This window comes from Pygoscelis adeliae, unplaced genomic scaffold (assembly GCF_000699105.1).
Source record: "Pygoscelis adeliae isolate BGI_AS28 unplaced genomic scaffold, ASM69910v1 Scaffold358, whole genome shotgun sequence".
In the NCBI taxonomy this organism is placed as follows: domain Eukaryota; kingdom Metazoa; phylum Chordata; class Aves; order Sphenisciformes; family Spheniscidae; genus Pygoscelis; species Pygoscelis adeliae.
Genome location: NW_008825429.1, coordinates 1,133,806 through 1,148,425, shown reverse-complemented (window position 1 = coordinate 1,148,425; position 14,620 = coordinate 1,133,806).

Here is a 14,620-nt window from a genome sequence, read left to right as displayed (position 1 = left end):
ACGTGCAGCAGAGTCCAAGGATGGTGCAGTGGTATTGCTGCACTGCTTCCCAGTACTGAAGGCTTGGGTTGCCCAGCGGTCCTTGTACCACCACAGCCCCCTTGCTGTAAGTCATCTGAGCTACTTGTGAACTGCTTTTGGGGTATGTGCTAGTTAGAAGTGCCACAGTTTGTCTGCTTATGCTCCAGTGTGTATGCTGCTGTGTGCAGTAGGTGCTTTATTTTCAAAGCTGTGTAGAAGAGATGCCCCTTCAGGTCATTTTCTGAACATAACCTGCATGGTGGCTAACCAAACACCGGGTCACAAGGCTGAAGCAGGGAACCCTTCCTAAGACTCCCCACGCTGGCCATCCACTTGCACCAGGGCAGCACCAGAAGAGTTACTGCAGCCTCTGGAGAGGAGTGGGTAGGTTGCCATCTTCTTGCCCATTGCACCTGCAACACATTGGTCCCTATGCTGTGCTCATCAAAGGGTTTTCAAGCATCATTTTAGCTTGTCCAAGGCCAGGTAGCACAAGGGCAAGGAAACCATTTTCAGATGACAATTGGTTTTACGGTATTTACTATGTGTTTTCATTGCTTTGGTTAAAATAATTTTCAGAATACAGTAGCTGGAACTCTGGCTATCTGTCTTTAGGCAATGGATCTTTAATATGACCTGTCCCTCCTGTGGTGCCTTTAGGAATCTGGGAATTATTATTGACCTAAAGATTTCTTCTCTGCAGACTAATGTTCTTATTGCCCTGGGCATGCATAAAGGTTTGGCACTGCAGGGGTTAAATAGCTTGAGAAGGGTGGAGGATTCTTCAGCCAAACCCAAACTGATTGCACCTGGTTTGCTCAACCTGTGTGTAAATGACACCATGGTCTTTCCACCCCCACCCCAGCAAATGCCACAGGGGCTGCCAAGGTATACGTGCAGGTAGGGCTGTGCGAGCAGGTGTGGGGCCTGCAGCGGTAAGAGGCTCCTCGCCCTGGCCGGGGGAGCAGCTGTGCCAGTCACACGCACACAGGAGCCTTGTAAGCTGTAATCGCCATAAGCCACTAAAATGACAGGGAGCCAAAGTAAAAAGTCCCCTTTGTTAAAATTTGCAACCTCCTGCTAAACATACTTGTCGGTTACTGACAGGGCGTAGTAGGGTCTCTTGAGCAGGAAAAGTGCAAATTTTGGTAAGCGTGGATCGGGCAGCATGCTCTGTCTTTGCGCAGTGCATGTGGCTCCCAGTTCCCAGCCAGGCTGGTCTATGGCGAGACCCACTTCTGTCTTTGCTCAGCTGTCCCTCTGGGACAGCGCTAGCTGAACGTGTAGAAGAATTGGAAGCGAGGAGGTTGCTCACGCATGTGAGCATTGCTCTGCTGTCCTGGGGAGGTGATGAAGGGTTTGGCGCCATAGGCTTGGGACTTGGAAATTAGTCTTTGGGAATTTAGAGGAATTCAGAGTCTTAGGGAGTTGCTAAGGAGGCAATGAATTCCTTATAGGAAACTAGTCTGGAAGTGTGTTCTGGGAAACTATGCTTCTTTTAGTGTGGGTGCCTCGTGCAGCTCTGAAAATGATCACTATCATTCAGTAGAGAGGATGAAATTATTCACATTTACTCTCTCTTCCCCCACCCTGACTCCAGGTGGACCCAGTCCTTCCTTTTCGAGTCCATGCACACAAAGACAATTGTCACTGGGTCACCCTGCTCTGCAGTAGCCCATGCATTTTTACATGTCAACCAAGATATTGTTCATTTCTTGTTTCTGTGTCCAGCATTAAGGCTTAGCATAAATCTGTGGGTGTAAATGATGCTATTGTGCTGATTTCAGTAAAGTTCTACCTGGCTCCAGTGCAGGGAGTTTGGCCCAGAGCTCCTGAAGGCTGACCTGCATATGGGTTTTCTTTGGTGTTGTAGAAAGGCTCTGAGGTGAGTGGTAAGGGCTGGGGAGCTTCAATGTTGTGGCCCAGCTGGCGTGTGCAGCCACAAATAATAATTAATTGGCTCTTTAAGAAGTCTTGCAAACTCTTTTTTGTCTGTCTGTCTTAAGCTCCTTTTAATTAACTTCAGTCATGTCCCAACACATCATCTTGGCTGAATCATAGACCTCACTGTGCCAGTTTTTCGCATTCCTGAAATACACAGGCCGCCAGTGTTGCGAATGCAGCTTGGAGGCAGCGGCTCAGAGGAAGTTGGGCAGCTCTCCTGGAACTCAGAAATTTTCAGGAACTGTTACGAAATTGAGAGGCTAAGCAGACCAGCCTCTTTGCTTCAAACTCTCGTGCTGCCCAATTCCCAACAGTGTTGCTGTCTTGCACTTTACCCACTGACTCAAGGAGCAGCAATTGTAGCAGGCACCTGTGTACAAGCATCTTTGTTCCTTTAGAAAGCACCTTTATTCGGGTTACAGTGCTTGGGGCATACAGCCTTTTTTTTCCCCCATTCAAGAGCTTGTTTCTTTGTCACACTTCTTATTGCAAAGGGTCAGCTTTCAAGTTCCTAGGGCATGTTAACAAGATACTCAGGCATACTTAGTCACCAAACAAAGTCTGTGTGGCAACGGGACAAACTTTTGTGTCTCTTCACTAGCAAGCTTCAAACCTGGTCTAAGGACTGTTTCCTTTAGAGGAATCTGGGGTCCCGGAGTGTCTATTGCATTATAACCTGGCTATGCTCTCACCAATGCTGGTGGAAATAATCCAAATGTTTCCATTGACTCAAAGCTGTATCAACACTTGTTGTCCCTTGGTCTATGTGTTTTGAGCTGGAGACTTCTGCATTTGATAACTCAGAATGAATTTTAGCACCCCATTTAACAGTATGTTTAATTTACTGAAAAGAAGGGTCTTGTAATCTCTCGGTACTTGTTTGGAGAGTACAGCTTTGATAATGGAGTTGTCCAACTATGGAAAAAAAAATGTGTTCGTATTCAGTGGTTAAAAGCTGAAGCTCAGTAAATTTAGTTGAGAAAGAGGGTGCAGCATTACAGCGGTGAGGATCTTCATCCATTTGAACAATGTACCACTGTATTCTTCATTCTTAACCATTTTTAAATAAAGTTTGGAAGCAGTCTCCAAAATAAATGAGCATATTTTTAAAAAAAATAATTGATTTAGGATACTTCTGTGCTCCATGCTGAGGAATAAAGGATTGCAATTTACCTTCTGCCCTTAATGAGATAGAAAACAGGGCATGGTGATAGAAGCTTCAGATGGCGTGCCCCCAGGCTGCAGGTGAGGAGCCATGAGTTGCCCAGAAAACTCCTTCAGCAATGCTTGTGTTTCCATAGCAGCTCCAGGAATGACTGCTCCAAGATTGTTGCTGTGACATAGACAGTGGTGGCATGTTGGATTGTTATGGTGGTGGATTTTGAATAGGTGTGAGGAAAACACATATGGTAGCTGAGAAAAAGCAAAGAGGAAAAAATGCCTCAGCCTTTTGGGAAAAGGATAGGAAAAACAGGAAAGGTAATTACAAGCAGGCACCAGGATGGAGCATGGGAGCAGTGCCTGGATTGCTGGGGGCTGCACAGAAGCTCTGAAGACATAGGCGCATTGCAAATGGGTAAGAAGCAGGAGCAGCATTCGGTAATGAGCAAGAGAGTAAAACAAAACTACCACTGATGAAGAATGCCTCATCATTCACGTGAAACTCAAGCTAATTCCTTCCGCATCTGGTATGTGACACTTAGCTGTGTGTACAGACTCTGACCTAGCTGCACCAGCCACTAATATGATGTAGAAGTTGCTTATGTTGGGGAGAAAACCTGTTAGAAGTCGAATAGCAAAATACACTGACAGTGAAAAAGAGGGAGAGAGAACTTCAGGAGCTGTTAGGGGGGAAACTCAACTCTTCGCATGTTCAGGAATTGGGTGTCTGCTGAGACACAAAGGGTTTGGGTCTTTCCTGTTCCAGCCTTAAGGAAAGACCAGGTATGCTACAGTGGGTCAGTTAAGGAATGTATTTCCTCTGACATACTTTAGTTCTAACTACTTGGCTTTAAGGAGCCTGTTAATCACTGCTTCCCAGTGTCCCAGGGAGAACACTGCCATAGATCTGGATGCTACCAGACCTGAGGCAATGTTCACTCCAGGTGCACAGAAAACTGCAACCTAGAGTGGGTTGGACCCCAAAAGAGGCACATTTCAGAAGGCTGGCATGCCAAAAGTGCATGGCTGTAACAAGAGTGATAAAAAACCCTGTCATGGATATTACGAAGGTATTCCTCCTGAAATTCTTCGTCTCGTGAATAGTAAACACTGGTTTCTAAAGCACTTACTGGGCACCTGTCCCAGAAGAAGTGCTTGAACAGCAAAATTAAAGCGTGCTGTCAGAGTGAGAGGGCCAGACTTGGCCTTGAGCCATTGACAGCCTGTTTAATTCACTGAGTGAGGTGCGGGAGGGAAAAAGGAAAACTGAGTCACTGGTTATTAGAAATGATGAAAACAACTATCAGGACCTGCTCAGAAAGATCCATTGGTAGGTACCATGCCTTTTCTCTGAGTAGGGGCAAGGCTTCAGACGATCGCTGAGGAGTGTGCTTAAACAAATCATACGGTGATGTAATATTTTCAGCTATGCATTTCTTTCAACAGAGCACCTTTGCCTAGGAAAACTATGAATCTTGAAGTGTTGATAGTAAGACTGTTTGTCCTGAGGATCTGGTGTTGTACAGATCTGGTGTTTGTTTATAAGCAAAAATACGTGCATGTTTGTAGCAGCTTTTAGACTACCCATCCCTGCTTTTTCTAAGTGACACTGCTTTTTGCAAATGAAGGAGTTAATATAGCTCTCTTTCACACCAGATGAAGACCCCACGCCTCTCACTGATGCAGAAAGAGAAAAAGATCCTTGTACAAAAGTTTGGGATTACATAATGTGAAAAGTAACTAGTGGTGGGGAAAAAAGAAAACAGCTCAGATAGCAGCACTCAAAACTGTGGTCTGCTGACTAGCCACTAGTTGCCTTCGGAGAGCTGACAGGGCAGCTACAGGCTTGCTGCCTCTTCCAGCTACTCAAATAAATATATAAAATAGTTATTAGCTTTGCTTCCCCATGTTCCCCATGGCTGTGGCTCCCATAGGGATTCCCCAGCACTGTGTGTAGATGATGTGACTCACAGTACAGAAAAGGCTGGGAAGCTCTGCTTTCCAATGTTATTCTGTCTGCTTCCATCTCAGAAGGGTGGTTCTCAGATGTTCTGCATGGTTGTGTACCAGGCATTTTCAGCCTACGTTTCCAGTTCCAATGGACTTCAAAAGAGGAAGATACTCCCATTAATGTTTTGCATGATAACGAGTTAGGCAAGCATCATTTTTGGATGCAGTTGATGGAAGACTGGCTACTGCTGGTGCCAAGTGGGCGTCTTAGTTGAGACTATCAAATGATGTCTGTTGTATTAAACATTTTGTTGGATTTCCTGCTTGGAAAGCGATGCATGTGCCAGACAGACAGAGTTTTCTATTTTGGCATTAAAGCAATCTTGGCGCCCAGTGCAAACTGTTTACTTTAAAAGCTTAATTTTAAATATCATTTTGGAACACACTTGGAAATGTCTGCAAATCAACAGCAACAGAGAGGAGACTAAAGCATCATTTCCTTAACTCCTGTGTCCTTTTGAAATACCTTAATCTGCTTTGCTTTATGCGAGCCGCTTCTGGTTTGTGCATGATTTATTCACGCATTGTCTCTTGCTGAACTGGACAGTAGAGAATGCATAGCTGGAAGACAGGTAAAAATGGAGAGCACAAAAGAACATAATGGACAGCAACATTTAAAGTCCTTTTAGTAGTCCTTTTAGTATTGTTTAACCCTTTCTCGTGACATACTACTGGTGGAAGGAGAACATATTCCATCTTGCTGAGCAGTCAACAGAAATAGCCTGTGTTAGGATCTTGAAGGGCACTCTCCAGCCTGCTGCAAAGCCCATGGACATGCTGACATGCAGTGCCATTAATTTCCACCTAGCAGAAAGGTTCTTTAGCGTGCCAAGCGTGACGCCAGAATACAAAACACTTCATTCATCAAAGCCGTAAGTAAGAAACTCTGTGTTTTTGGTTTTAGAAGTAACTTTTTTACATTTATGACTTTTTCCACATTAAACATCATTTATGGTTTGGAAATTGTTCAGGCAAGAGGCATGTGGTTTCTGCTCCCAAATATCAGCAGCAGTTTTGCTAGGTTCAGTCTCTATTTTATGTTGACATTTTTTTGGCTTTTCATTTATCTTTTGGGTGGACCTCTTTGGAGCAAGCTGCCTCAAGGAGAACCCATAGCCTTCTTTCTAAATGAAGACTAAGTGATCTGCTTAAGGTGAAGAAGATGACATTGGTATAGGGAATTTGGGTTCGGAAGCCAGACTTCTGCAAAGTACCTGGTGAAGAAATACCTTTTCTGGGATGTTCCCTCATCAGAGCAATTGCTGGAACAAATTGAGAAATAGGAATTTCACACCTGGACTTTGAGACATGAGTTGATAGGTTTTTCCATAGGCAATGTGAGAAGTTATGGAGTAGCTGTTGAATTTTCAGTTAATTCTATTTGTGCTGAATAAATGGTAAAGGGCTGATGCAAGACCTTGGTTTATGATCTAGGAAATCCATTTTACAAATTTTACTGAGATTTCAAGGGCCTCCTTTTGCAGGCCTTTCTATGCATAAGTGCCACATTTCAAGTAAGAGTGGATGGAATTACATAAATAAGTTCTCTGTGTATATTGAAGCAGAGGAGACTATATGGGTTGGATGTGCTTTTGTTCCTGCAGCATTTTGGATTCTAGTGCTAATTCTTCTTTAGCTGACCAGGCAGGACAGGATTTAGAAACAAGCGCCAGTTTTTGCCCTTCTATATTCAGCGCTCTGTCCGAGAAGACCAACGTTTCTTTCCGCTGTCTAATTGCTCTACAAGGGCCCAGTTCTGTTCCATGCCAAGTCCAGTTACTCCACTGACTTACTCATGACAAATAAATGCTGTGGGGGTCTGAATGCAGTGACAGGTACTGCAGTGCACAAACTTTGAGAGCTGCTAACAGCTCTCAATCAATGCCTTTGTGATTTTGGCGTTTGTAAGAATGTAAAAACTGTGCTGCTGGGCCACACCAGTGGGCTGGTTCCATCCAGCCAAGGGTTTTGTCTCTGGCAGTGGTAGGAGGAGATGCTATTTAGAGGCAGCTTTCCAGCCTGGCCACTGTCGGGGCTACATTCACCTTAGACTTCCCACGCGCTGACTCATGTCTGTCCTGAGGAGCGCCTGTTGTCCTTTCCCCACAATCCCTGCTCTGGAGCCCTGTGCTCTACCTGCCCCTGAGGATTAGAGACCCCTTTTCTGCGAGGAAGCCACTGCCCTTGCATGGGATTCATCCTGCAGAGCTAGCAGTGCTGTCTTTCCTGAGGTGTGCTACCAAGAAAAATAACACTGAATAGAGGTCTTATTTTATTTCCCCGCTCCTGCCTGAATAAGGAATGAGTTAAGACATGTCCTGCAATGTGTTAGGGGAGTTTCTTTCACTCTTTGGCCCTTTGCTTCACGGCCCAGCCACTTTTGGTGCTGGGCGCCTGTCTGTCTCTTTGGTGCAATGATCTTTGAGACTAAAGTTTGCAAAAGTTACCTCCAGCAATAGCCCACGTAAAGTTATCTGGAGCACAGCAAATGATGCCTAGCACCTCTGGAATTTGGGATAGAAACCTGCTTGGAGGGGAAGGGTGTTGCAGCTCTATTTTTACATTTGTTTCCTTTTTAATGTTTGATTGTATTCTTCCGTTACCTGACCATGTTTATCCATCTATCTCTGTTGGGCAAACAGCAGCGCTAAATATCAAGGAGAGAAAACAAATTTTTTGTTTCGTTTCCCTTGCTTGCCTAAACTTTTTGCATGCACCTAGTTTGTGTCCCAGCTGCTTCTGCAAGTCTAATATGCCTCTATTTCTAAACCCAGTTTCTCCTTCCTGGTGCCCTGGGCTAGGGGCTTGGAGTGTTTATCTCTGGCCTCCCATAGCAGAACAGCCTGTAACAGCAGGGTTTCATTCCTGTCCTCCCCGGGTCAGGACCACAAGCCTACGCTTGGTGGTGCAAGCTTTCCTAGCTCAGTCTGCAGCTTGATTTGTGATGGTTTCCCAATAATGGGAAGAGATGATGAAAGCAAAGAAAGACGCACAGATGGAGAAAGATATCTCAGGGCTGCCAGGGCAGCTGTTCCAGATCTCTGAATCAGATGGAGACAGTACTCCACCACCCTCAGCTTCCCCACCCTCAAACAAGCCATCTCCCATGTGCAAAGCAAAACCAGCCCCACCCCAGCCGTGCCATTTTAGCTAATGGCCTAGTTAATAAATGGCAAATTCCAAGGGTAATCCTGTCAAAGCCTTCCTGACATCCCCATTGATAATATTAACCACAAAGTGCTCCCCTGCTCATCTGATTAATACCTGAAGAATTCTACTTGATTAGATCATTACTGAGGGGAAATGTAGGAAAGACAAATATTCCAGGGAAAAATCAGGCTTTAGACAAGGGAGAAGGTCGCAAGTGTCCACAGTTTGTAAGGTTTTTTACCTGGTGGAGAGGGAAAGGTTTGTGATCATCTTCTGCTCTCCGACAATACTTGCAAGAGCATGCATGTCCCAGCCTTTCTTCTTTGCCTGTAACTCATTCATATCATGTTGATATGAGCACCTATAAGCCAAACAAGTGCATACATCTTTGAAGGGTTGGAGACTTTGAATGTAAAGTCCCAAGGGCAGAGACTCATATAATTGTTTCCTTGAAAAGTCTGGCAAGATCAAATTAGTGCAATTTGGGATCTTGGCACACCACTGAGAGTGGAGGGAGGAGCAGAGTTTCTTTCTCTATCTCCACCCTATCGTACTCCTTCTGTGGAAAAGCCGGGATAGTAGTTTGGAGGTTGGATAAGAAATCCAGTATTTTGGGAAAGATACTGGGCTGCTGCTCTTTTATCCTTTCATACCCTTTCCAGAACTGTGGTTCTTAGTTATCTTATGTTGAGATAAGTGACAGCTATTCATGCTTCTCAGGCTGCCTGCAAATTCAGGCAGGCATCACAAGATTCCTTACACATGGGCTTTTAAGTATTTACCACCCTGCAGGCTTCTAGACATGAGTGGGGGGGAGAGGGGGGGCTTTTTTTAATGAATGTCAAGGTTGTGATACAGAGGATGAGTAGAGCAGTTCTTAATCCCTGTCTTCTGATGCTGGCTTTGATACCTATGGTGCCTGCATCCTTGTTTCTTCGTTACTGTGAAGTACAACAAGCTTTGGTCACGTAGATACGATCAGAACAGGAGCAAACAAACACTTGGGCACACCTGAGCGGTTGTTAGCTGTGTGTGTCACCCTGGCAGCTCCCTAAAACTGGAATCTGCTTTACTGACCAGAGCAAGTATTAACGGGAAAAAGACACATGGAGGAGAGAAAAGAGCAGGTTTTTGGAGTTGGATATGATTAGCTGATGTGTGTAAATACTTGATGGGAGGGAATAAAGAGGATGGAGCCAGACTCTTGTTAGTGATTTCTACTGTAAGGGTGTTTGAACGTAGGAACAGGTTGCCCAGAGAGGCTGTGGAGTCTTCATCCTCAGAGATAATTCAAAGCCCAACTGGACATGTCCTGGGCAACCTGCTATAGTTGACTCTGCCTTGAGCAAGGGGGTTGGACTAGATGATCTCCAGAGGTGCCTCCAACCTTAGCGATTCTGTGATTCTGTAACTACACTTGCAAAATACCTGTTAAAGGGTAATTGGTGATAAGCTGGCTTGGGAGGTGAAACTAGCTTCAGAAGTTCTCATAGATCCCTGAAAATATCCCAGTTAAAAACAGCTCTCCATATTTTTTTTTTTAAGTTGTTTTTTTCCAGGCTGTGCTGGAACATAGCCTGCAGACTAATTGATAATCTCAACTGGGGAAAGGGGTGAACTGTAGTACTGCAGCAAAGCCAGTGGAAAGAAGAAATTTTTAACCCGGCTCAATTTTTTGAGACAATCTGGCATGTAGCTACACTTCAGTCCCTGCCCCCAAAGTGTGGGACTATGCCATTCTCTGCTAAGATAGCAAGCTTGGCATTTGCCTTAAGGTATGAGGAGATCTAGGAGGTCTAGAAGAGGAGAGCTGAGAGAGCCTGAGGCTCTTAAACAAGAAGAATGAAGGGGAAATGTGATAACATCATGAAGTAGTAAAGGGCTGGAGGGACAATACAAGTAATACAAGGAGAGTGGGTATAATTTGTTCTCCACATCCAGGGCATATAGGACAAAATGTCAACGTTTTTAACTACAGCAAGATATTAGGAAAAAATCTTTGTAGCAGTAAAACTAATGAAGCCCTGGAATAAAGTGCAAAGGTGGCTGTGGGGTCTATGAAGGAAATACTTAAAACACAGTATAAAAATTTCAGTCAAGGATGGCAGACTGAGCTGACCTGCCTTGGAGCAAGCAGATGGATGGACCAGAAAGTCCCTTTCTGTCCTCAGTTTCTATGACTCCCTGGGCAGTGGGAGTTAATATGCAGCTGAGAGCTTGCCTGTAGGAAAAGGCTCCTCTTACTTTCCCTCGCTTAGATTCTAACTCACAGGGGAAAGCAACAGAGATCCATTTTACCCTGTGGTTTTCTTACCCATGGACTTTCTCAGAACATGAGATGCACCATCTTGTGTGGCTTTTCACATCTGATGATGTCACCAAGCTCAGAGTTAGTCCTGGGTCCAACTCCTCTCTTTGCCGAGAAGATCAATACCAGAATTGGCCTTTTTGTTGTGCTGAATGCTGGTTGTTCTCATTCCCAGTCAATAGACTTTCTAGAAGGCCTGTGCACTGAGTAGTTTAAAGCCTAGCAATCATATAACTTGCTGCCAATGTTAGCGTGTGTAAAAATGTCATTATACACTATGGTGGCTCCTAACATGGAGCAATTCCTTAGGAGAGGGAGTGTGGTGGAAAGGCAGGCAATCTGCCTGGAGTGAGAAAGGCAAACACTGCTTGTTAACTGATCTTGTGGGAGGAGGGGAAATAAGTTCATAAAAATAATAAAAGGTTGTAATGCAGAGTAACTTGGGCATCAATTCCTGTACAAGAAACATCTCTAATCCAGTGAAGGACTCTCAATCCTGATCTGGCACATCCACAGGGAATTCCTCACCAAATATGTCTTATTCCCCTCCTATTTGCGCCCTCCCACACCCCATCCCAGACCACAGATAACATTTTTAGGCATGTTCTGAGTAAGCATGAGGGACTGGATCCCGCTGGTAAAGCAGGTGGTTGGGGAGATGAAGTTGCTTGCTTTGAAACGTCTTCTCCAGAACCTTCCTGGCTTCAAAATCGATGTTGGGAATTCACTGGCAGCTGAGCAGGGATTTTCAGGCTTTCACTGGGTTCTAAGTGGGGAAACTGAAATCCCTGAGGAAAAGAAGTGTCCGAGTCCCTCTGAGGCTCCAGGTCATAGTACCTTTTCAGACCGTCCCCCATTTGTCCCTTCCGTGGAAGGTACTGGCCTCAGCTGTCTTCTGCTTTTTGCAGCCTGTGTTTTATAGGGGGCTTCTCAAGTGTGGGTTAGCGTCGCGCTGCCCTGAAGAGTCAAAACCCTGTAACGTGCTGAGAGAGCAGACTCTCCAGTCCTGGCATTTCTTTATATTCCAGCCCACAACCATTCCCTTTCTGAGAAACCTAACCACTTTGTCTCCTTTATTCCCTCCCTCTCAGCTCCCTGGACACGTCTACTGCCATGAGATGTCTCAGCCAAGGATTTTGAGCCAAGATATGAGGGAAATGGTTTAACCAGATGTGTGCCCATGTCTGTGACACTGAACTTTGAGATGCTGATATTTAAAAAGCTTGCCATCTCCCCTGCCTCCCAGCAGCAAGGTGAGTAATGGGTGGGACAGCAGCATATCCAGAAAAACACCTATTTTTCAAGGGGAAGGAGAGGAGGTTATAATTCGACTGTAAAAATTTGCTCCAGGCTGAAAACTTGGCAAACAAAAGCTTAGCTTAGGAGTGATTTAAAAGGAAACAACAAAAAAGCATAAAATAAATCAGGGCAGTCATTTTGGGTGGAGATGAGGGTCCAGAGCTTAAGGATCATTCTTTAGTGGGGGAGGAGAAGGAACAGCTCAAGACAGAGTTGCATTTGGCTCTCAGCCCTGCTATAACTAAGCCTTTCAAAGCCAGGAGAATAAACTGAATACATGTCCAGTCCCCGGCTTCTCCCTTCACCCATTTGTCAGAGGAAAGCAAGGCCGTATGTACTCTTTAAAGCAGAGTGGATGCAGGTATGGTGGCATTAGCTGAATTCCTCCTATTGCCACTTTCTGAATATGGATTTCCCTGTACCTTAAATTGTAAAAGCACATAAAGTCACTGAGGCTCAGCTTGCCTAAGAGACGAAGAGGGGCATCTATTGCTTTCAGTGTTATGGATCTCCTCAGGCCCTGTCTAGCTCTGTGCCATACCACACCTGCTGCTCAGGATCTGTGCCCTGCTTCTGCCTTCAGCATTGCATGGTGCCACTCCTTAACAAGCTGAAGAGTTGAACAAGAGGATGACCGCTCCTTGCAGCCCTTACATGGGCTGACTCCTCCACAGTCCCAGGCTCACAAAGCTAAGGAAGAGGAAGGAGAGCTGGCTGGCTGCATAGCAGCAAAGACCACGAACACAAAACACTCTAGAGGGATGGCTTTTCCAGACCATTACCTAATGTGCACAGCACACATGGTTGGCAGCACAGTGGGCACACGCCTTGAGAAACAAAGACAAGGCCCAGCCAGTTACCATGTCTTTTGTCATCTCCAGACCCTTGGGCCCCTCCAGCCTGTGTGCCCATACGTAGTTACATTGCAGGCTCCCTTTGTAGTGCTGTCACTGTGTGATTTTCCTGATGGCCTGGAGCCTCCACACATCAAGTTAGGGAGGAAAGTATAATGCTGGCATTTTAGACACACCCCTCAGCCTACTGAATTACCTATCCGATTGGATATACGGAAAAAGATTTCACAGTGAGAGTGGGTTAAGCACTGGAACATGTAGCCCAGCAAGTGTATGAAAGCTCCATCTTTGGAGATTTTCAGAACGCAATTGGGTAAGGCCTAGAGCAACCTGACATAGCGTTGCTAACTCTCCTTATTGCTATGCACACTTCTAAAACAGCCATCCCCTCGGCTGCCTGATGGAGTTCTTTGGCTGTAGCCGGTACCAAGGAACAAAATGATGAATGATCAAAGGCTTGTAGATGTAAAGGACCCTTTCTGAAATTTTCCCTCCCACTGCATGGTTAATACATGTTCAGTTCCATCAGCTTCAGTGACATGGGCAGTTGTGGGTTAGATGGGATGTTACCTAATTCTGCTCAGAACAGGCCTCCTTTGAAGGGTAGCACAACTTAAACCTCTCTGGCTTTTGTAACAGGCTTCATAGTTAGCTCGCACATATTTTTGTATGTGTTCACAGATCCTCCCTTCAAGGACCTCAAAGCTGTCTGAAGAACTTAGTGCTCTCCAGCAGCAGACAGTGCCAGGCTTTGCTTCATATAAAAGAAATGCAGTTTAATTCTATCCTTTCTCCAGGCTTAATGAAGCAGGTAGAACCAGCCAATACAGAAACTTCTAGGACTAGGTCTATTTGTTAAGAAGGCTTGGAGAAGCTTTGCTTTGTGCTTCTGGCACTGTTGTTCTTGCAGTATTAAGAGATCTCTTACCTATACTGGTATACTGCATAATTTGAGATCAGGTTGTCAAAGCATCACCTTTCTGAATATCTCAGTAGAGTCAACTCTACTGAGATGTCGAGGAAGGCTGTTCAAGAGATCTTATTAAAGGGAAAGAAGCCTCATCTTTTAATCTGCTCTTATGTTTCAGTGCTGACGCTTTTGCGTATTGTCATTTCTAGGGAAGACTGAAGCCACTGAGCATGGAATCCAGTCCATCTTCTAGCTCCCCAAGTGCAGCAAAAACATTTACAGACTGATGTTCTACAGCTCCTCTCAAGCACTGGAATTTCCAGGTGTATATGTTTTCAGGGCACAAGCAACCCCAGGAAAGCTGCTTTTCAAAAGGTATGTCATCTCTCGTTCAGACTGAAAAAACTGAAAAGAAAAGGGAAAAAGAGAAATTAAAAAAAAATTACCTTTGGCATCAAAACAAAGCAAGTCTTTCTTTTCCCTAAGCTTCTTTAACTGTGCCTCATGCAAAAGAAAATGAAACTGTAAAAATGACTTAACAAAATGGGGATGAAGGTGAAGGCAAGGTATTGGCATTGGAGATAAGGTTAAATCAGAGCCTGGCAGAAAGAACATGGAAGAAGTTTAACAAGTTCATTTTATGTGCCACTGTGTCATGCTTCCCTTTGCTGCTCAAGAATGTTGCTTCACTGGTTCCTGGGGTGTGAAAGGGCCATGCTGCTGGGAGGATGTGCCCCACAGACCATGCATGAGCCACTGTTGGGCTACCTGACACTGACAGAAAGGGTGATCTGTCTGAAAATTGTTGTTTTACTTGTACTACAGTTTTGCTATGGACCAGGAACTGGTCTGGATTTTGTGGTCAGAGGTCTTCTGTAGTATGACGTTTGCATAACAGTACTGTGCAGGGCAAAAGCGTAATAAGAGTAGGCAGGCACTCCAACCAAATCAAGGGAAGTTAAT